The sequence below is a fragment of the Solanum lycopersicum genome, chromosome 9 (assembly GCF_036512215.1).
Source record: "Solanum lycopersicum chromosome 9, SLM_r2.1".
NCBI lineage: Eukaryota > Viridiplantae > Streptophyta > Magnoliopsida > Solanales > Solanaceae > Solanum > Solanum lycopersicum.
Genome location: NC_090808.1, coordinates 20,204,672 through 20,228,905, shown reverse-complemented (window position 1 = coordinate 20,228,905; position 24,234 = coordinate 20,204,672). Strand labels below are relative to the sequence as shown.

At 38.7% G+C, this 24,234-nt stretch overlaps 3 pseudogenes; all 3 read right to left on the bottom strand.

Moving 5' to 3' along the window:
- Window positions 1-263: 263 nt before the first annotated feature.
- LOC104649169 (alcohol dehydrogenase 1-like) lies at window positions 264-2,648 on the bottom strand (annotated as a pseudogene).
- Window positions 2,649-5,662: 3,014 nt separating this feature from the next.
- Window positions 5,663-21,370, bottom strand: LOC101256214 (alcohol dehydrogenase 3-like; annotated as a pseudogene).
- Window positions 20,213-24,234, bottom strand: part of LOC112942210 (alcohol dehydrogenase 3-like) — a 28,083-nt pseudogene continuing 24,061 nt past the window's right edge.

Genomic DNA, 24,234 nt, shown 5'->3' with positions numbered 1-24,234 from the left:
CCCTTACCCCTTCCCACAAAAACCCTTACCCCCTTCCCCACCCTAATCCCCTTCCCTCCTACCTAACCTTGCCCTCCCTCCTTCACCCTTTAACTAGAAGGACAAAAGATTTAAAATCCTGGAAAGCAAAATAAAATAGCTTTTAGTTACTAGTTCAAAAATTATTTCATATTGGCAATTTCTTATACAGTTCATAATCGTAATAAGTCACAAATGCACCTGAAGAAAGGCTAGCTAGAAGCTCCTTTTCTAGGATAGTAAGTTTAGCACTCCATGATGATAATGCAACGAAGGCATTCTCCCTTAAACATTAATTCAAAAAGCCTTGTTGATTTCATAGTATGGGAAGTGTATGAGTGATGAATTTCTCCAATTCAAGTTCCTTATTCATGTATTTCTCAAAAAAAAGAAGGAATATCCGAACGAGGTGTCATGTTTCCAAAAAAAGGTTACTTTGATAGTACTTTCATTAAAAAGTTCAAAAGTGTGTCTTGAACACAGCTTTTTTATGGGGTACATACCAATAAGAACAGCCACTACTAGACCTGAAAATTAATAACGACAATGTTCGTTAAGATTATTATAAAAATAATAATGTACAATTAAGGAAATTTCATGATAGAAAACATACATCAATATGGCCAGTACACTTCACACTCAAATCGAATTTGCAATCAGTCATCTCATCAGTTACCTAATCAATTAATCAAAATTCAAGAAAAGATGATCCACTATGTCTCACACTTGTCTTTTTCTTCTTTCGCAAAATGATCCATTAGGAGAAGCAGATATTAGTACCTCTTGACCTGGTTTACTTTAATCCTTCGGGTTCACAAACTTTTTCACGCAAAATTTCTTAGTTGTAAAATAAAAGTAAAATGGATGAATTAGTTGCTTTGCTATATAAGATAATGGATCGAGAATGTGTAAGACACAAGTTAATTACCTTACTGAAATCAGCTAGCATTTAAATCGACACAAATTATCCTTGAAGCGCTAGCAATTTTTTCTCCGTCTGCAGCCTGAACAAAAGAGATTAGATCATTATTAGTAAGATTAACATATATGTGGATTAAAAAACAAAACAGAACAAGAAGGTTATTTGCAATGTGAAGAATATTCACAATAAGGCCTACAGCTCCTAGTCAAAAAATAGCCACACTTGAATCTTTTGTGGGTTTAGCAACATTCAAAGGTGCTCCAAGACTTTCAAAAACATCTGCAAATAAAGGAATGAACATCCATCCTATCATCAGCATGTGTAAATCATCTCAATAGATATATATACACAAAAAGGATTCAACAGGGAAAATCTAATTAGAATCAAGTAAAGAGGAATTCAAGCAAGCAAGCACAACAAAAAAAAAATAAACTGACTAGTATAGCTTCTGATGGATGGTTCATTCCTTGAATAGGAAGTGAGTCACCTTCAATGAACATGATTATTTGAAGTGACTTCTTTTTAGGACTGCGAAGGCATAACTAAAGTGACTTTTAAAAGAGGATTGAGTATTTCTTATGGAATAATAAGATAAGGCCTTTTGTGGCTATGCATGTTGCTCCCTAAGCGATCAAAATGCTACATGAATGCCCTTCCCATATACCTTGGATGTAGTGATAGAAAAGAGACATCAAACGGAGAAGGCAAGCCAGCTTATTTGACCATTCCACCATATTGATGTATTTTTAGATCTTGAAAAAACTAGATTCATGAACGATTAGCAAGTTAAGGACCGATTTGTTTGCACCAATACTCTAATACTGTTGCAAGATTGGTACTAGAGCATGGTTGAGACCAATGTGAAAATGCAAATGCTAGATCCACAATATTTGGAAATGGAAGACCCCAGGCCTAATTGAACAAATACACAAAACAAACCTATTGAAAATACTCCTAATACAAACACTTCCTTCGTAGAGCCCTTGTAGCAACATCCTTACTTATGCAATTCTTCTTATCCTAATTTTTTCTTAGTTGAAGTTCCTATATTCTCTTAGTTGAAAACAGAATACACCTAACATTAGGAACTGCCTCAACATCTAATAAGGTAAGCTACAAAAATACATTATAAAGAGAGATTAAATGGAATAATCCTCAATTTCAAAATAAAAATCCACTAGGGGTTGAAACAGAAGAAAGACTTTAGGATATCTGCTGGTCTTCTTCCACACAAATCCCAATAAAAATAAATGTTCCCAAATGTAAAGGGTAGCATTCTTCTTCCTTTCTATTTTAATCTTAATTTAGGAAAATTTAGAAACGAACTACAGATGAATGTTTCAAACAACTGTAAATAACTTACTCTTTATCAAAAAAATGAATATTTCAGATAACTCTATCCTTGACTAACTGTTAAAATTGAGGGAAAAAATCAAGAAAAAAGACTCTTATCAAACAAACAAAAACATCCAGGCTATCTCAAATTTTTTACTACAGATCATTAAAATAGCAATCAGTAAAACATAAACAACTCAACCAATAGATACTAATTGACCAGAAAGGGTAAATATTTGTCTTTTAAAATGACAAGACATGATAAGAGCAAGTGAGCTTAAGGACAATAGAGCATACCTTCACCTTTTGGTGAGTGTCTTTCACAGTTCTTAAACAGTTTCACCATCCTTCTTCTTTCTCCATTGGTGACCATTTTATGTGAAGTTCTTTGTGCTAGGTCTGCCCGAGATCGATCTCTTCCAAGGGAGAAGGTCAACTTAGGTGACTGGGCAATGAATTTGCAATAGAAGAGATAGATGGAACATATCATAGATCCCGACCTTTTGGGCAATATAAGACCAGATTCCTTTAGCAAGTTTGGAGAAACGCACTTAAGTACTTTGCTGAATCTGGTGCACATTCCATCTACGGGTGAGGTGCTAAGGAATTTGGAGAATTAACTTCATCTCCAAGAGACTGTCATTCAAGAAAACAGTACCATCCCTATTGGCGAGCTATCACTACAAACATGCAGATGCGTGTGAAGAAGAAGAAATCCAATAACCTAAACTACTAGCCAAAGATGTTGAGTATTGGAAAAACTATAGAAAAATGAATTTTTCAAACTACAATATACCCACCCAGTCATGAAAACTTCAAGAGCTCTTGAAAGTCTCTGCAAGATTCTTTTTTTTATAACCGAGAAATCCGCATGTGACCCGCTCTTTGGACCAATCATAGCCTTCTAAACTCAGTGGATAATAGGCCCGCCTCCGGGCTACACTTTGCATGGTGTGGGGCTCAAACCTGCGACACCACCTTCTTCCACTCGAGCTAAGCCTAGGAGGCAGTCTGTGCAAGATTATTATGCAAGCTTTTGATGGAAATTTGCCTCGATAATTGAAGATCATCCAACATTTTCAAGTTTACAAGCAGTGAATATTCAAACATCACCATCCTGCAACAAGAAAGATTACACATTTAACAAAAATGCATCAGTTCAATTTATTAAGGTGCTACATCAACTTCTTTTATTGCAGATATAAGTTTGAGAGGCTGACCAAGGAGAGGCTAGAGCAGACAAATGTTTTAATGACATTAACACGCTAAACTAAGATTGGGGATGCAGAGATACACATAACTTTACATTAAAAGTGATGCAATAGCTCTGAAAATCACTAAACATTATTCAAATTATTTAACAGATTCTGTCACAAAATAAAAAAATATATACTTCATATGCTCTCTATTTGAGTTAATAAAAACAAAAGGAGATTCAATGCAGGCTATCATGCAATAAATCAGTTTAAGTCTTGCTCTACCTCTTCATATTAAATGTTCAAAATTGAGTTCTCATGGGGATGGCCTAGTAATTGTGGCAAGGAACTTTGAGCATCACTCACAATGAGGTCCAACTACTACTGCTATTGCTGATGCTAATGCTCTATTTGTTTTCTAAAGTGAAAGAAAGGAAAAGGACAGAAGAGGCCTGTTAGTTTTGATAATGGAGAAATAAAGCAAGAGGCTCAGATTATGTCATGGGGCTTTCAGTTCTTTTTGCCAAGCCATAGCTACAAATATTAAGAAATTCAGATCGCCCTAACAAGATACCAGCTAGAAAACTCTAATGTCTTCCAACCAAACTTGAGCCATTGGAAGACTAGGCTCACTAAAAGTCTAAGGGAGATACTACTCTAACAAAAATTACATACTATTTTCATGTTGAAATGTAATGTCCACTCTACTCAGATGACAAATCATTTGCAGCATATCCTAATTGAAGACTGTGACAGACTGAAACTTGTAGATCAAATTTAGGATTAAAAGGGTATGTGCTTGTATTGGTGGGAAAAATTTTGACATCCCTACATCATGTGTTCCTTGTTTTTTAAAGTACGTTATTTCTCTGAGGTTTTATCACCTAGAACATTTACATCTAAGCACAAATAGCATTTTAAAACATAAGTGGAAGTAGTATAGTAGTTCTCGTAAGTTAGAACACACTAATTGATTAATCACAAGAATTTTGACAAAAATAGATCCTTTTATTAAATGAATTAAAGAAGTGTTACCCGTATGACAGCCATCCACCAAGGTATGTCCTTCAACTGCCTAGTTCAAGCTTATCTCGTTAGATCCATTGAAGGCAACCACTCTGCAAGTCCATATGATCTTCTCAATTCCATATGCATCAAAATAAGGGCATCCCTCATCAGTTTACCAAGTCTGGAAGCTGCTTCCGTTGCATATAACTGAAGAGTACCCCAAAGCTTCTAGCTCTGTGGATGATACAAGGGTTGCTTTCCTGATTAGCCAATGTTCTCAAAAAAGAACACAACCTAGACCAAGAAAAAAAATACTAAATTAACGAAAAGAGAACATACAAGGCATTATCAGGAGATGAGTGAACCAAGCTGCAACTCCCCACGACTCTCAGAAGAACAGAAGTTCAATGCTTTACATAAGATTCTAGAGATTCCTTCTCACCATTCTAAATAAATGCCTCTTTAACCAGAAGGACAGAAGATTTAAAATCCTGCAAAGCAAAAGAAAATAGGTTTAGTTACTAGTTCAAAAATTATTTCATATTAACAATTCCTTATACAGTTCATAATCGTAATAAGTACCACAAATGCACCTGAAGGAAGACTAGGCAGACATCAAAGGAAGCATTTGATTAAAGTCTCCATCTTAAATACTACAGTTCTCCATATTGCACTAATGCCCATTTTTGGAACAATCATACGTTGATAATGAGCTCATCTATAATCCTTTTCAATATGTTCAGGGTGAAGTCTTGTAACTTTCACCAAATCTCAGTAGCACAGAAATTCAAAGCTTTTATACAAGATCTCAAAGCTTCCCTTCCACCATGATTAAAAGATGCCTCGTTTATCTGAAATACAAAACATTTAAAAATCTGGAAAAGCAAAAGAAAATAGCTTTGAGTTACCAGTTAAAAAGATACTTCACATTAGTAATCCCATATATAGTTCATGATCGTATTACATTTCACAAACGCACCTAATCTTATCTTTTAAGAGAATAGAGGTTTAGGTTCATATAAACAATGAGTTTAAGAAGATAGGGAATTTTTGCTTTATTAGACATAAATTTGTGCATAAGTTGTGGATAATTCCTCATCATATACCACATAGAACTTTCAAACACGTCCTGGCGAGCATTCAAAGAATTCAGTATCCCAGAGTAGTATGGCGGAACAACACCAACATAATTTCTCATTGACAAAGAACACTTAAGAAGGGACCTTACCAAATTACCTCAAACATCATGTTCAATAGTCCAGCCATTGCAGCTTTCGGATCCTTCTCATAGTGTTCCACCCAATTCATGGTCTTTTTTCAAACAAAAGCGACTAGCTCGAAGGTCTTTTCTAGGACAGTAAGTTTAGTCCTCCACGGTAATGATGCCACGAAGGCCTTCTCCCTTCAACATTAATTAAAAAGCATTGTCAATTTAATAGTATGGGAAGTGTATGAGTGATGAATTTCTCCAATTCATTTTCACGACCCAACCCGATGGGCCGTGACTAGTGCCCATTTTGGACACCCACATACAAACCTGCTAAGTATAACAAACTGAAACTAAGACAATATGGAATTTAATCAAATCAAGCCAACCCCAACGTCATATATAAAGAGGACTTGTCTCATAAGGAGTCATAACCAATCAACCATAACAACATACGCGAGCCGACAAGGCCGCCACAATCCAAAGCATAATAACATACGTAAGCCGACAAGGCTGCCACTACACAATACACAATGATGTACGCAGCCGACAAGGCTGCCCCTGTACAAGCGAACATCCCAAACAAACCATGTCCAGACCATTATCCAAAACATATATATACAACCCACATAATGTCCACAGACCTCTAAAAGTACAGTAGTGAAACTCGACAGGACAGGGCCCCGCCATACCCATAGACGAGCAAAAGACTACACAAAAGTTATGTACCAAAATGACTGGGCTACGGAACAGTGGAGCTCTCCCAATCAGCAGAGTAGATATCCTAGGCGGGAGGATCACCGAACTGTGCGTCTACACCTGCGGGCATAAAACGCAGCCCCCCGAGGAAAGGGGGGGTCAGTACAGACAATGTACTGAGTATGTAAAGCATAAGGTAAAGATAACAAGATACCAATATGGCAAGTCGAAACAAAATATCGCTACACATGTACCCTTTTAAGTGAAAATCATGCATATCTTTAACATATAAGGTGCCCAACTTCCCTAGTAAGGGGCTCGAGAAAATAATTATCACATCATCTCCATCATCATCATCATAACCATCCTCATCACCAATCATATATATAATATACATACCCGGCCCTCTAGTGAGGGACTCGGTGACATATACAAGAAACTCCGCACGAACATTACCCGGCTCGGGACTCGGTGAAATGATAAATGACTCTATGCACAAGCAGAACATTATGAGCAACCATATGCAATTAAAATCATTCCTTATAACTCAATAGAACAATCAATGTGAACCAGCAAGGAGTATTACCAAAGATTAACGTTTCATCAAGATTATGAACCTTTAATACGATATGGAAACGTAAAATCTCAATGACTCTAAGAAGCACTACCATAGATATGAGAAATCATCATAGACTTAGACATAGACGATATATAGAGGAATAATTGTGGAAGCAAGAATATACGTCACCTACACGCTCTAGAGGTAAGTATCAAACTTGTCTGTTATTCGCTTATTTTTAAAAGTCAAGCCAAACAAAGAAAGAACGGACAGCATTACATACCGTATAGTCGATCCGCACGTCCAATATTTACTGCTCAAGCTATTAATCTATAACAAGCAACAATCGTGCCGCAATTAGATAAACGTCGCGCTTTACTATCTTGTAAGCAAGCTAATAATCTAACGAAAATCTGGCAGCACTTCCCCTATTTTCCTTACTTCATCCCAATCCGACACAACCCAAATTATCCACAGTAATACCAATAACACATATAACCCAACGAATCATATTAAACAGCCCCCTCCCCAGAACAGTTCCATCTCAGCAACCATAGCAGCGAAGGAACGACACACCGAGCCATAACTCGTATTATAATTCACAACACATCTACCTTATCGTATTCATTCTTTGGAGTATATACTCATAATCACATTTAACATATACATAACGCCAAAACAGAATTTTCCCGCAGCTTACTTTAATCAAAACAACCCAAGCACCAACACGACACCACTAATAATCCGATTATGGTTTCCGTTCATACTTAGCACATTCAATAACTAAAAAAACTTCCTAAGCTACTGGTCACGCCCCCTTCTTAATATTAATGGATAATTAACAAGGTATTCTAAAGAATTAACATACCAAGCAAGGAGATTACTAACCAAATTATTTGCAGCTGCTGGCCAAGAGTTGCAGATTTGGTTTCTCCATTTCCATGGCTGCCTAAGCAAAGTGGTGAAGAAGATGATATACAGCAATGCATTTCCCCACTTTATTTAGTATGGAGTGGATTTCTCCACCTCATTTATAATATGAAGTGGAGGCAGCCCCCCTCTACACGTGTCCACTAAGGCCAGCTCCCAATCTGATCCCTTTTTAACTTTTGCCTTGAGTAGTGGGGCCCACTGGATTAAATTAATCTTAATCAGCCACTAATTATAAGTGGTGGGGCCCACTGGATTAAATTAATCCTAATCATCCACTAATTAGTCCCTCACTTAAAGTTAATGGCACTTACATTAGCCAAATCATACTTAATATCACATTTGGAATTAACATCCTTGCCTAATATTTCTTTAATCACTTGTAACTTAAAATAAAATCTCATTCCCCGGACTTACGTCTACTGGATCATGATGCTCACTACGTATAAAAAATACGAGGCATAACATCCTTCCCCCCTTAGGAACATTCGTCCTCGAATGTTAAGTTAGCGTCTTACAAAAACAAATTCCAGTGAGGTCACTCTAACAGTTATACCTATCAACCTGCATTTCGTACCTTATAGATGCCTCACAGAGTCACACTTACTACATAATCTCATTTATCAATCAATATAGTCAAGCTAGGAATCGAATTACCTGCAGGTACGGAGAACAAGTAAGGATACTTATTCTTCATTTCGTCTTCCGCTTCCCAAGTCATCTCCTCCCTATTATTATTTTTCCACAACACTTTGACAGAAGCCACATCCTTAGTACGTAACCTTCTAACCTGGCGATCAAGTATAGCTACGGGTTTCTCCTCATATGACAACTCCTCTGTTACCTGAACATCATCTACGGGTAATACTCTAGAAGGATCACCAATACATTTACGTAGCACCGATACATGGAAGAATGGATGTACCGGCTCCTAATCAGATGGTAGATCCAACTCATAGGCAACCTTGCATCTCCTACGAACAATCTGATAAGGCCCAATGTATCTCGGACTGAGCTTCCCCTTCCTGCCGAATCTCATCACACCCCTCATGGGTGATACCTTCAGGAATACCCAGTCACCAATCTGAAACTCCAAATCTCAACGCCGATTATCTGCATATGACTTCTGTCGACTCTGGGCTGCTAATAATATTTCTTGAATAAGCTTCACCTTGTCAACATCTTGCTAAATCACATCCGGGCCTATTAAGTTAGTCTCGCCAACATCAAACCAACCAATAGGTGATCTGCACTTCCTCCCATATAAGGCCTCGTATGGTGCCATCTGGATACTAGAATGGTAGCTATTATTATAGGAAAACTCAATAAGTGGCAAGTGGTCATCCCAGCTACCTTTGAAGTCAATAATATAGGCCCGCAACATATCTTCTAATGTTTGAATAGTATGCTCAGCCTGCCCATCAGTCTGAGGGTGAAATGCAGTGCTAAGGTTCACCTGTGTCCCCAATCCCTTCTGAAACAATCTCCAAAAGTATGCTGTAAATTGAGCTCCTCTGTCTGATATAATGGACGTGGGAACCCCATGAAGTCTCACTATCTCCCTGACATATAACCTCGCATAATCTTAAGCCGAATAAGTAGTCCTCACTGGAATAAAATGGGCCGATCTTGACAGCCTATCTACAATAACCCATATCGAGTCATACTTCCGTTGAGTGTGAGGTAAGCCTGTAATGAAGTCCATATTAATCATCTTCCATTTCCAAGTCGGGATCTCTATCTCCTGTAATAATCCACCAGGCTTTTGATGTTCGATCTTGACTTGTTGACAATTCGGGCACTGAGCAACAAACTCCGCTATGTCCTTTTTCATGCCATCCCACCAATATAAGCATCTAAGGTCATGATACATTTTCGTTGACCCTGGGTGTATAGAATAACGGGCAGAGTGTGCCTCTCCTATAACCTACTGTCGTAGCCCCGCAGTATCGGGTACACACAATCTGTCGTCATATCGTAACACTTCGTCAGGTGTAACCTTAAATGGGGTCTTTTCCTTTTGAAGAGTTGCATCTCTATACTGTGCCAGAAAGGGTCCTTGTATTGGTGTCTCTTTACCTCATTTATGATTGAGGACTCAGCAACCTCTCGAATAGAAACTCCACTATCTTCTGAATTAGCCAGACGGACTCCAAGGTTGGATAGCCACTGAATCTCCCAAACCATGTCCCTCCTTTCTGATTGTACATCTGTCAAGCTACCCATGGACTTACGGCTAAGAGCATCTGCTACAACATTCGCTTTCCCTGGATGATATAAAAAATCAACATCATAATCCTTTAGCAACTCTAACCACTGCCTCTGTCGTAAGTTCAGCTCCTTCTGTTTAAAGATATATTGGAGACTCTTATAATCTGTATAGATGTCCACATGGACACCATTTAAATAATGTCTCCATATCTTCAAGGCATGAACAACGACCGCTAGCTCCAGATCGTGAGTAGGATAGTTCTTTTCATGCTTCCTAAGTTGTCGGAAGGCATAGGCTATAACTTTGCCGTTCTGCATCAATACACATCCTAGCCCAACACCCAAAGCATCACAATAAATAACATAGCCCTCTGGTCCCTCCGGAAGAATTAGGACTGGAGCTGTAGCCAATTTGTCTTTCAATAGCTGGAAGCTTGACTCACAAGCATCAGTCAACTGGAACTTGGCTGCCTTTTGAGTTAGCCTTGTCAAAGGCACTGAAATTGAGGCAAACTTTTCTACGAATCTCCTGTAATATCCTGCTAACCCCAGAAAGCTGCGTACCTCAGTAGGTGTCGTAGGTCTGGGACAAGTCTTTACCGCCTCAATCTTCTGCGTGTCTACCCGAATACCATCAGCTCCAATAATATGCCCCAAGAATGCCACTAAGTCAACCAAAACTCGCACTTAGAAAATTTAGCATACAACTTCTGGTGCTGAAGCACCCTAAGTACCGTCCTTAAATGGTCTACATGCTCCTCTTCTGAACGTGAATAGACCAGAATATCGTCTATAAATACAATAACAAACATATCAAGGAATGTTTTAAATACTCAATTCATTAAATCCATAAACACCGCTGGAGCATTAGTCAGCCCAAATGATAGCACTCTAAACTCATAATGCCCATATAAGGTCCGGAATGCCGTCGTTGGAATATCTGCCTCCCTTACCCGCACCTGATGATAACCTGACCGCAAGTCTATCTTTGAAAAACACTTTGCACCCTGCAACTGGTCAAATAGATCGTCAATCCTTGGGAGGGGATACCTGTTCTTTATTGTTACTTTGTTCAGCTGCCTATAATCAATACACATCCGTAGCGACCCATCCTTCTTCCTCACAAACAGTACCGGTGCTCCCCAAGGTGACGTACTAGGCCTGATGAAGCCCTTTTCTAGCAAATCTCTCAATTGCTCTTTCAATTCTTTCAACTCAGCAGGTGCCATTCTATAAGGAGATATAGATATAGGCTGGGTATCTGGCACTACATCTATAGTAAACTCTATCTCTCGTTCTCGAGGAAGGCCTGGAAGTTTCTCGGGGAATAAATCAGGAAATTCATTATCTACAGGGACTGATTGAAGATTCGGTGCCTCTACCTTTATGTCATGCACCTGAATCAGATGGTAAATATAGCCTTTTCTAACCATCTTCCCGGCCTTGAGGTATGAAATGAACTTACCTTTTGGCGATATTGTACTCCCCTTCCACTCTATAATCGGTTCCCCTAGAAATTGAAATCGAACTATCTTTCCTCTGCAATCAACATTAGCATAAAATGCAGCCAACCAATCCATGCCCATGATAATATCAAACTCAATCACATTTAACTCTATTAGATCTGCTACGGTACAATGACTATATATAAATACTGAACAATTCTTATATACTCGCGTAGCTATGACATAATCTCGTAAAGGTATAGCTACCTCAAATTGTTCTATCAACTTAGACTCTATTCCGATCCTACTAGCAACAAAGGGAGATATAAATGATAAGGTGGAACCTGGGTCTATCAATACATACACACTTTGGCAGAATAGTGATAATATACATGTGATCACATTAGGTGACGCATCCTGATCCTGCCTATTAGTCAAAGCATATATACGGTTTGAGGGACCGCTAGAATTGGAAGCTCCACCACGTCCTCTACCATGGCCTGCTGGCACCTAAATACCCTGCCCCGTAGGGCGCATAGACACAGAACAAGATGAACCAGCAACGGACCCAGTAGGCTGTGCCATACCACCTGCACTACCTCTAAGGTGACACTCCCTCATAGTATGGCCCTGACGGCCGCAAGAAAAACACGCACCTGTAGCCCAACGACATTCCCAAGGATGGGATCTACCACAGCGAGAACACCGAGGCAAAGGTGGCCTCGACTGGCTCAAACACCTGCCCATTTGTGACCCTAACTCCCTAGAGCTCTGACCAGCTTCCGAATATCTCATACGATCGAACACCCTACCCAAGAAACGTGGGGGTGCACTCTGTGCTGGCTGGGAAGATAATCTAACATGCTGGGAAGATAATCTAACATGCTGCTGAGACTGCCCGCTTCGAAACTCGTCAGGATAACATGCTGATCTAGCCCTCTTATGTTGGCCTCTATTATAATCTCTATCTAGATGACGTCCCCGGTGCCGATCCTCTACCCCTTGTGCATATGCCTGCACCCGAGCAATGTCCATACCTGGCTGAAGAGTCACTGCCATACAACCGTCAATCAGATAACGATCCAATCCCATCACATAACGATGTACCCTGTCTGCCATATCAGCCACAATAGTAGGTGCATGCCTAGCCAATGAATCAAACTCGAGGCTATACTCTCGAACGATCCTGCCATTCTGCCTCAAACGCAAGAATCTATCAACTCTAGCTCGCTTATCTCTGGAGGCAGGAAGTGGCCCTGGAAAGCCTCCACAAATTTATCCCATACCGCTAGAGGAGCCCCCTTTCCCCTAGATAACTCCCAAGACTCATACCTATTAATAGCTACATCCTGCAAACGATACGTAGCCAACTCAACAGACTCAGTCTCCAAACCTTGATTATCCTCAATGTACGCTGCATCTGACGTATAATCTCTTGCGGATCATCCTGGGGCCTTGACCCAAAGAACTCTGGAGGATTACAACTTAAGAAGTCACGGGCCCTTAGGCTATCAGATCTGTTCGCATGATCAACTCCTAGTCCATGCCTGCGAGCCTGAACTGCCACTAATCTATTCAGCAACTGAACCACATATCTTATGGCCCTATCCTCCGCCACTGACTGAGGAGATGGTGGTTCAGATGCTGGGGCCTCAGGGGCTGGTGGTGTCCCCCGAACTGGAGCTGCTGCTGCTCTAAGCTCCTCTGGCGGTGGCGGTGTAGCAGAGCTCTCCAACTGGAGCATAATACCACGCATAGACTATGCACAATCCCTAGTAACTCTCCGGGTCTGACTAGTACCTTCTGCTACCGATTTGACCTTCTGGGCGGCTATCGCTTTCTTTGGAGGCATAGCTGAAAACACACGGATTCGTTAGAGACGGATTATCCTGTTAATATAGCTCTATCGCACGATCTAGAATAAGAAAAAAGGATGACATCCTAAATGTCCTGTAGCTTCCTGTTTATAGATGTAGTGCACAACACAATGAAAAACAAGACTCTACGAGACACCGTCTGTAGACACTTCCGACGAAGAACCGCTCTGATACCACTCTTTGTCACGACCCAACCCGATGGGCCATGACTAGTCCCCGTTTTGGACACCCACATACAAACCTGCTAAGTATAACCAACTGAAACTAAGACAATATGGAATTTAATCAAATCAAGCCAACCCTAACGTCATATATAAAGAGGACCTGTCTCATAAGGAGTCATAACCATTCAACCGTAATAACATACGCGAGCAGACAAGTCCGCCACTATCCAAAGCATAATAACATACGTAAGTCAACAAGCCTGCCACTACACAATACATAATGATGTACGCAGCCGACAAGGTTGCCCCTGTACAAGCGGAGATCCCAAACAAACCAGTTCTAGACCATTATCCAAAACATATATATACAACCCACATAATGTCCACAGACCTCTAAGAGTACAGTAGTGAAACACGACGGGACAGGGCCCCGCCATACCCATAGACAAGCAAAAGACTACACAAAAGTTATGTACCAAAATGACTGGGCTCCGGAATAGTGGAGCTCTCCCAATCAGCAGAGTAGATATCCTAGGCGGGAGGATCACCGAACTGTGCGTCTACACCTGCGGGCATGAAGCACAGCCCCCCGAGGAAAAGGGGGCAAGTACAGACAATGTACTAAGTATGTAAAGTATAAGGTAAAAATGACAAGATACCAATATGAAAAGTCGAAATAGAATATCGCTACACATGTACCCTTTTAAGTGAAAATCATGCATATATTTAACATATAAGGTGCCCAGCTTCCCTAGTAAGGGGCTCGACAAAATAATTATCACATCATCTCCGTCATCATCATCATCATAACCATCCTCATCACCAATCATATATATAATATACATACCCGGCCCTCTAGTGAGGGACTCGGTGACATATGCAAGGAACTCCGCACGAACATTACCCAGCCCGAGACTCGGTGATATGATAAATGACTCTATGCACGACCAGAACATTATGAGCAACCATATACAATTAAAATCATTCCTTATAACTCAATAGAACAATCAACGTGAACCAGCAAGGAGTATTACCAAAGATTAATGTTTTATCAAGATTATGAACCTTTAATATGATATGGAAACGTAAAATCTCAATGACTCTAAGAAGCACTACCATAGATATGAGAAATCATCATAGCCTTAGACATAGCCGATTTATAGAGGAATAATTGTGGAAGCAAGAATATACGTCACCTAGACGCTTTAGAGGTAAGTATCAAACCTGTCCGTTATTCGCTTATTTTTAAAAGTCATGCCAAACAAAGAAAGAAGGGACAGCGTTACATACCGTATATTCAATCCGCACGTCCAATATTTACTGCTCAAGCTATTATTCTATAACAAGAAACAATCATGCCGCAATTAGATAAACATCGCGCTTTACTATCTTGTAAGCAAGCTAATAATCTAATGAAAATCCGGTAGTACTTCCCCTATTTTCCTTACTTCGTCCCAATCCGACAACAGCCCAAATTGTCCACAGCAATACCAATAAAACATATAACCCAACGAATCATATTAAACAGCCCCCTCCCCAAAACAGTTCCGTCTCGGCAACCATAGCAGCGAAGGAACGACACACCGAGCCATAACTCGTATTATAATTCGCAACACATCTACCTTATCGTATTCATCCTTTGGAGTATATACTCATAATCACATTTAACATATACATAATGCCAAAACAGAATTTTCCCGTAGTTTGCTTTAATCAAAACAGCCCCAGCACCAACACGACACCACTAATAATCCGATTATGGTTTCCGTTCATACTTAGCACATTCAATAACTAAAACAAACTTCCTAAGCTACTGGTCACGCCCCCTTCTTAATATTAATGGATAATTAACAAGGTATTCTAAAGAATTAACACACCTAGCAAGGAGATGACTAACCAAATTATTTGGAGCTGCTGGCCAAGAGTTGCAGGGTTGGTTTCTCAATTTCCATGGATGCCTAAGCCAAGTAGTGAAGAAGATGATATCCAGCAATGCATTTCCCCACTTTATATAGTGTGGAGTGGATTTCTCCACCTCATTTATAATATGAAGTGGAGGCCCCCCCCCCCTCTACACGTGTCCACTAAGGCCAGCTCCCAATCTGATCCCTTTTTAACTTTTGCCTTGAGTGGTGGGGCCCACTGGATTAAATTAATCCTAATCAGCCACTAATTATAAGTGGTGGGCCCCACTGGATTAAATTAATCCTAATCATCCACTAATTAATCCCTCACTTAAAGTTAATGGCACTTACATTAGCCAAATCATACTTAATATCACATTTGGAATTAACATCCTTGCGTAATATTTCTTTAATCACTTGTAACTTAAAATAAAATCTCATTCCCCGGAGTTACGTCTACTGGATCATGATGCGCACTACGTATAAAAAATACGAGGCATAACATTCAAGTTCCTTACTCATTAATTTCTCAACAACAGAAGGAATATCCAAACGAGGTGTGTAGTTTCCAGAGAAGGTTCCTTTGAGAGTCCTTTTATTTAGAAAGTTCAATGGTGTGTCTTGAATACAGCTTCATGATGGGGTTTATACCAATAAGAACAGCCACTCCCCACCCTTGAAAATTATAAGCAATGTTCATTAAGATTATTTTATAAATAATAATATACAATCAAGGAAATTTAATGATAGAAAACATACATCAATATGGCCAGTACACTTCACACTTAGATCGAATTTGCAATCAGTCATCTTAGAAGTTACCTAATAAAATAATCAAAATTCAAGAAAAGATGATCCACTATGACTCACACCTGTCTTTTTCTTCTTTCGCAAAATGATCCATTAGGAGAAGCAGATATTAGTGCCTCTTGACCTGGTTTACTTTGATCCTTCGGGTTCACAAACTTTTTCACGCAAAATTTCTTAGCTGTAAAATAAAAGTAAAATGGATGAATTAGTTGTTGTGATATATAAGATAATGGATCGAGAATGTGTAAGGCACAAATTAATTACCTTACTGAAATCAGCTAGCATTTAAATCGACACAAATTATCCTTGAAGCGCTAGCAATTTTTGCTCCTTCTGTAGCCTGACCAAAAGAGATTAGATCATTATTAGTAAGATTAACATATATATGGATTAAAGAACAAAACAGAACAAGAAGGTTATTTGCAATGTGAAGAATACTCACAATAAAGCCTACAGCTCCTAGTCAAAAAATAGCCACACTTGAATCTTTTGTGGGTTTAGCAACATTCAAAGGTGCTCCAAGACTTTCAAAAACATCTCAAATAAAGGAATGAACATCCATCCTATCATCAACATGTGTAAATCATCTCAATAGATAGATATACACAAAAAGGATTCAATAGTGAAAATCTAATTAGAATCGAGTAAAGAGGAATTCAAGCAAGCTAGCACAACAAAACAAAATTAAACTGACTAGTATAGCTTCTGATGGATGGTTCATTCCTTGAATAGGAAGTGAGTCACCTTCAATGAACATGATTATTTGAAGTGACTTCTTTTTGGGATTGCGAAGGCACAACTAAAGTGACTTTTAAAAGAGGATTCAGTATTTCTTATGGAATAATCAGATAAGGCCTTTTGTAGCTATGCATGTTTCTCCCTAAGTGATAAAAATGCTACATGAATGCCCTTCCCATATACCTTGGATGTCACTGGTAGAAAAGAGACATCAAACGGAGAAGGCAAGCCAACTTATTTGACCATTCCACCATATTGGTGTATTTTTAGATCTTGAAAAAACTAGATTCATGAACGATTAGCAAGTTAAGGACCGATTTGTTTGCACCACTACTCTAATACTGTTGCAAGACTGGTACTAGAGTATGGTTGAGACCAATGTGAAAATGCAAATGCCAGATCCACAATATTTGGAAATGGAAGACCCCAGGCCTAATTGAACAAATACACAAAAGAATCCTATAGAAAATGCTCCTAATACAAACACTTCCTTCGTAGAGCCCTTGTAGCAACATCCTTACTTAAGCAATTCTTCTTATCCTAATTTTTTCTTAGTTGAAGTTCCTATATTCTCTTAGTTGAAAACAGAATACAACTAACATTGGGAACTGCCTCAACATCTAATAAGTTAAGCTACAAAAATACATTATAAAGAGAGATTATTTCAAAATAAAAATCCACTAGGGTTGAAACAGAAGAAAGACTTTAGGATATCTGCTGGTCTTCTTCCACACAAATCCCAATAAAAATAAATGTTCTTAAATTTAAAGGGTAGCATTCTTCTTCCTCTCTATTTTGATCTTAATTTAGGAAAATTAAGAAACGAACTACAGATGAATGTTTCAAACAACTGTAAACAACTTACTCTTTATCAAAAAAATGAATATTTCAGATAACTCTATCCTTGACTTACTCTTAAAATTGAGGAAAGAAATCAAGAAAAAAGACTATTATCAAACAAACAAAACATCCAGGCTATCTCAAATTTTTTACTACAGATCTTTAAAATAGCAATCAGTAAAACATAGACAACTCAACCAATAGATAGTAATTTACAAGAAAGGGTAAAAAATTTTCTTTGAAAATGACAATACATGATAAGAGCAAGTGAGATTAAGGACAATAGAGCATACCTTCACCTTTTGGTGAGTGTCTTTAACAGTTCTTAAACAGTTTCACCATCCTTCTTCTTCCTCCATTGGTGACCATTTTATGTGAAGTTCTTTGTGCTAGGTCTTCCCGAGATCGATCTCTTCCGAGGGAGAAGGTCAACTTAGCTGACTGGGCAATGAATTTGCAAGAAAAGACATAGATGGAACATATCATAGATCCCAACCTTCCTTCAGCAAGATTGGAGAAACGCAGTGAATTACTCAGCTAAATCTGGTGCACATTCCAACTACGGGTGAGGTGCTAAGGAATTTGGAGAATGCACTTCATCTCCAAGAGCCCGTCATTCAAGAAAATAGTACCATCCCTATTGGCGAGCTATCACTGCAAACATGCAGATGCGTGTGAAGAAGAAGAAATCCAATAACCTAAACTACTAGACAAAGATGTTGAGTACTGGCAAAACTACAGCAAAATGAATTTTTCAAACTACAGTATACCCACCCTGTCATGAAAACTTCTGGAGTTCTTGAAAGTTTCTGCAAGATTCTTCTTTTTTATAACCGAGAAATCCGCCTGTGACCCACTCTTTGCACCAATCATAGCCTTCTAAACTCAGTGGATAATAGGTCCGCCCTCTACACCTCTCCACTTAAATTCCGGGCTTCACTTTGCATGGTGTGGGGCTCAAACCTGCGACACCACCTTCTTCCACTCGAGCTAAGCCTTGGAGGGAGTCTGTGCAAGATTATTATGCAAGCTTTCGATGGAAATTTGCCTCGATAATTGAAGATCATCCAACATTTTCAAGTTTACAAGCAGTGAATATTCATTCAAACATCACCATCCTGCAACAAGAAAGATTGCACATTTAACAAAAATGCATCAGTTCAATTAATTAAGGTGCTACATCAACTTCTTTTATTGCAGATTTAAGTTTGAGAGGCTTAGCCAGGAGAGGCTTGAGCAGATTGGGGATGGAGAGATACACATAACTTTACATTAAAAGTGATGCAATAGCTCTGAAAATCACTGAACATTATTCAAATTATTTACCAGATTCTGTCATAAAATAAAAAATATATACTTCATATGCTCTCTATTTGATTTAATAAAAACAAAAGGAGATTCAATGCAGACTATCTTGCAATAAATCAGTTTGAGTCTTGCTCTACCTCCTCATATTAAATGTTCTAAATTGAGTTCTCATGGGGATGGCCTAGTGATTGTGGCAAGGAACTTTGAGGTGCTTTTGAACAGAGTGCATCACTCACAATGAGGTCCAACTACTACTGCTATTGCTGATGTTAATGCTCTATTTGTTTTCTAAAGTAAAAGAAAGGAAAATGACTAGAAGAGGCCTGTTAGTTTTGCTAATGGAGAAATAAAGCAAGAGGCTCAGATTATGTCATGGGGCTTCCAGTTCTTTTTGCCAAGTCATAGCTACAAATATTCAGAAATTCAGATCGCCCCGACAAGATACCAGCTAGAAAACTCTAATATCTTCCAACCAAACTTGAGCCATTGGAAGACTAGGCTCACTAAAAGTATAATGGAGATACTACTCTAACCAAAATTACATACTATTTTCATGTTGAAATGTAATGTCCACTCTACTCAGATGACAAATCATTTGCAGCATATCCTCATTGAAGACTGTGACAGACCGAAACTTGTAGATCGAATTTAGGATTAAAAGGGTATGTGCTTGTATTGGTGGGAAAATTTTTTACATCCCTACATCATGTGTTCCTCGTTTTTTAAAGTACGTTATTTCTCTGATGTTTTATCACCTAGAACATTTACTGTTAAGCACAAAATAGCATTTTAAAACATAAGTGCAAGTAGTAGAGTAGTTCTCGTAATTTAGAACACACTAATTGATTAATCACAAGAATTGTGATAAAAATAGATCCTTTTATTAAATGAATTAAAGAAGTGTCACCCTTATGATAGCGATCCACCAAGCTATGTCCTTCAACTGCCTAGTTCAAGCTTATCCCATGAGATCCATTGAGGGCAACCACTCTGCAGGTCCATATGATCTTCTCAATTCCATATGCATCAAAATAAGGGCATCCATCATCAGTTTACCAAGTCTGGAAGCTGCTTCCGTTGCATATAACTTATGAGTACCCCAAAGCTTCTAGCTCTGTGGATGATACAAGGGTTGCTTTCCTGATTAGCCAATGTTCTGAAAAAAGAACACAACCTAGACCATGAAAAAAATACTCAATTAACGAAAAGAAAACATACAAGGCACTATCAGGAGATGAGTGAACCAAGCTGCAACTCCCCACGACTCTTTGAAGCACAGAAGTTCAATGCTTTACACAAGATTCTAGAGATTCCTTCTCACCATTCTAAATAAATGCCTCTTTAACCAGAAGGACGGAAGATTTAAAATCCTGCAAAGCAAAAGAAAATAGCTTTTAGTTACTTGTTCAAAAATTATTTCATATTGGCAATTCCTTATATAGTTCATAATCGTAATAAGTTCCACAAATTCACCTGAAGGAAGAGTAGGCAGACATCTGAGGGAGCATTTGATGAAAGTCTCCATCTTAAATACTACAATTCTCCATATTGCACTAATGCCCATTTCTGGAACAATCATACGTTGATAATGAGCTCATCTATAATCCTTTTAAATATGTTGAGGGTGAAGTCTTGTAACTCCCACCAAATCTCAGTAGCCCAGAAATTCAAAGCTTTTATACAAGATCTTAGAGATTCCCTTTCACTATGATTAAAAGATGCCTCGTTCATCAGAAAGACAAAACATTTAAAAATCTGGAAAAGCAAAAGAATACAGCTTTGAGTTACCAGTTAAAAGGATACTTCACATTAGTAATCCCATATATAGTTCATGATCGTAATAGGTTTCACAAATACACCTAATCTTGTCTTTTAAGAGAATAGAGGTTTAGGTTCATATAAACAATGAGTTTAAGAAGATAGGGAATTTTTGCTTTATTAGACATAAATTTGTGCATAAGCTGTGGATAATTCCTCATCATAGAAATGGTTATATAACACATAGAACTTTCAAACACGTCCTGGCGAGCATTCAAAGATTCAGTATCCCGGAGTAGTATGGCGGAACAACACCAACATAATTTCTCATTGACAAAGAAGACTTAAGAAGGGACCTTACCAAATTACCTCAAACATCATGTTCAATAGTCCAACCATTGCAGCTTTCGGATCCTTCTCATAGTGTTCCACCCAATTCATGGTCTTTTCTCAACCAAAAGCGACTAGCTAGAAGCGCCTTTTCTAGGACAGTAAGTTTAGTCCTCCATGGTGATGATGCAACGAAGGCCTTCACCCTTCAACATTAATTCAAAAAGCCTTGTCGATTTAATAGTATGGGAAGTGTATGAGTGATGAATTTCTCCAATTCAAGTTCCTTATTCATGAATTTCTCAACAACAGAAGGAATATCCAAACGAGGTGTGTAGTTTCCAGAGAAGGTTCCTTTGAGAGTCATTTCATTTATAAAGTTCAAAGGTTTGTCTTGAACACACCTTCCTGATGGGGTATATGTTGACACCCAATTTTTGACCCGCGTCGGTATAAATTAATTATCGAGCTTCCTAAATTTTTCGAATATTTTAAATTAATCAGTTTTATAAACTTTACGAATATAATAATATTATACATGAATTTTATGTTACTTCGAATACTTTTGTCATAATTTTTAGGCACTATACATATTTACATAATTATGTATATAATTTGTATATCTCATGATTATTCAAAACCTTCAAAAACATACATTTTAAATGCTTTATTAAACTAGTTTAGTTTAAATTATAATTATGCTTTTGAATCATTTTTTTACGATTTAAATAATTATATTATTAAACAAATAAGCTCGTTAAAATTTGTACCAAATCCATTTACTTTAATTGATGGACTATTTTTCCTCCTAATTCTTTTCTTATTTAGAACCAAGTTTCTGCCTTTTTCCAACTTAACAGCCCACTTCTTCAATCCGCCCCATCTAATTCCCGGACTACCCAACATCCAGCCCAATACTCTATAATACCCAACCCAATTATTCCCTTTACCCAGGCCTAACTCCCTCTAATTGTAAAACCCAACCCATTCCATTCCATACTCCTCAAACCAATTCCCACATCAGCAGCCCAATAAAAACCCCTCAACCCAGCCCATACCCGCTCCGACCCGGCCCTCTCCCCTCTTTCTTCTTCCCCCTTCCCCTACGCCATTCCAGAACAGAAACCCCACCCACCCACCCACCCACCCAGAAAACACAAAAAAAGGTAAACACACCAAAAATGGAAACGCCAGCATCCCTAGACGCGACCCCTTCCCCCGCGTCCCCCTCATGCAAAGCCTCCCCTCTCTTACTCCTCTCCTCGCGTCTCCTCACCCGTATGCTCTCCTCTCCTCGTCAGTACGCGTACACCCAAGCTCCTCGCCAGTACGCCTCGCAGCAAGGCAGGCTGGATATCGCAGCTTTGCTAGACGTGACTTTCGTCCTTACAGCAAGAGATCGCGCCACGTTGTCTCGCAAGGACGCCCATTTGATCTGGGTCGTCCACCTCGTCACTGTTCCATTGGAATGGGACGAATTCGGAGCATCAAGACAGCATATTCCCTCAAATTCAGAGAGGACTTCGAATTTCAAATTCGAAAAGGCCCAAAAATTGGCAGAAGGGACCCAAAAAATCAAAACCCTAATTGTTCTTCTATATAAACCCCACCCCTATTCAGAAAAAGGTTTAGAGATTTTTGTCGAAAAATTTCAGAGAGGCAAAACTTGCGTTTGGAATTTCGGACGAAAAAATTTTTAGTTTGGAATCTTGTCGAAAAACTTTGTTTGTTCTGTCTGTTCTGGGGTTGGATTTTATTTTTGGGGTTTGGAGATTAGGAGAAAGAAATTCATCACTTGGTTTAGGAAAAACTTCCGAATTCTTTTGACTATTCCGTTTTGTTGCGTAAGAAAAGAAGGAGGAAGTCGAAATTTTTAGAGAGAAACACTCCGTTTTATTAACAAGTGTTCGACTGTGTTGTTCCGTCGAAACGTCGTAGCAGTCTCAGCGCGTTCTCTTTTGTCTGAGGGTGGAAGTTCGTTCGTGTTCGCGTGACAGAGCAGCCCACACTTGCTTGTATCATCCCCGTTCGCTGCTCGAAAAAAGGTACATTTTCTCGTTTATCTTCTGTTTCGAAATGATATCTTTTGTTTGGAGGCTTTTGGTGTTGTATTATGGCTATTTTCGCTGAGTTTTCTTATTTTCATGTTATCCCCTGCCTCTCCGAAGTTCGTCTGATGTTATGATTCCCTATTGTGTTTGGAGTTTCTCTCGAGTCAATAGTTGAAACCGTTATGTTTGATGTTGCTCATTCAGCATGCTAGTCCTCTGTTTCGTTTTTCTTTTTTTTTATTTTTTGGTAAGCATGTTGAATGTTCGAGTGTTGAGTATGTATGGTTTGTTCGCAGTAAATGTAAAAGTTATACTTGTTAGTTTTGTTTGAGTTCAAGCCATATCTCATATCGTAGATTGTTTCGTTACATTCGTTTGTTCGTGCTACTCTCTGTTTCTCTTGTTTCGTCATGGTGTTTTTACAATCTATCTCTGTGTACTGGTCTTACTTTTTTTTGTTTCTAAAAGACCCATTGCTCGATAATGTGGTGTTGTTCATCACCTTGATGGTCTTTTGTTTCGTTTATGGCCAAGTGTTGAGATGCTCGAAGGAAAATTCATAGTTGGTTTAGCTTTCTTCACAGTTTGAACATGCTGCTAGTTGCTCCATATTTGTCATTTTTGAGTTCTTTTGTTGTTGTTTGCTTCTATCCCCTACATTGTTAAGTTGCATTGTAAAAGTGTCTTGTATTAATTTATTGTTGGGTTCACTTCTCAAATTATAGTAGCATCCATGTATATCATAAGAGATCTATGAGACTAGCTGGAGCTTAAGATGCTTTTTTGTTGTCCATGGTTGCATATACATTTTCCCTCATGTTTAGCAAAGAAATACGCTTAAAGTATATCTATTGTGGTTTGCGACTTCTCTGTGATGTACATGTTTGGTTTTTATGTGTTCTTCATCATAGGATAGTAGTATGT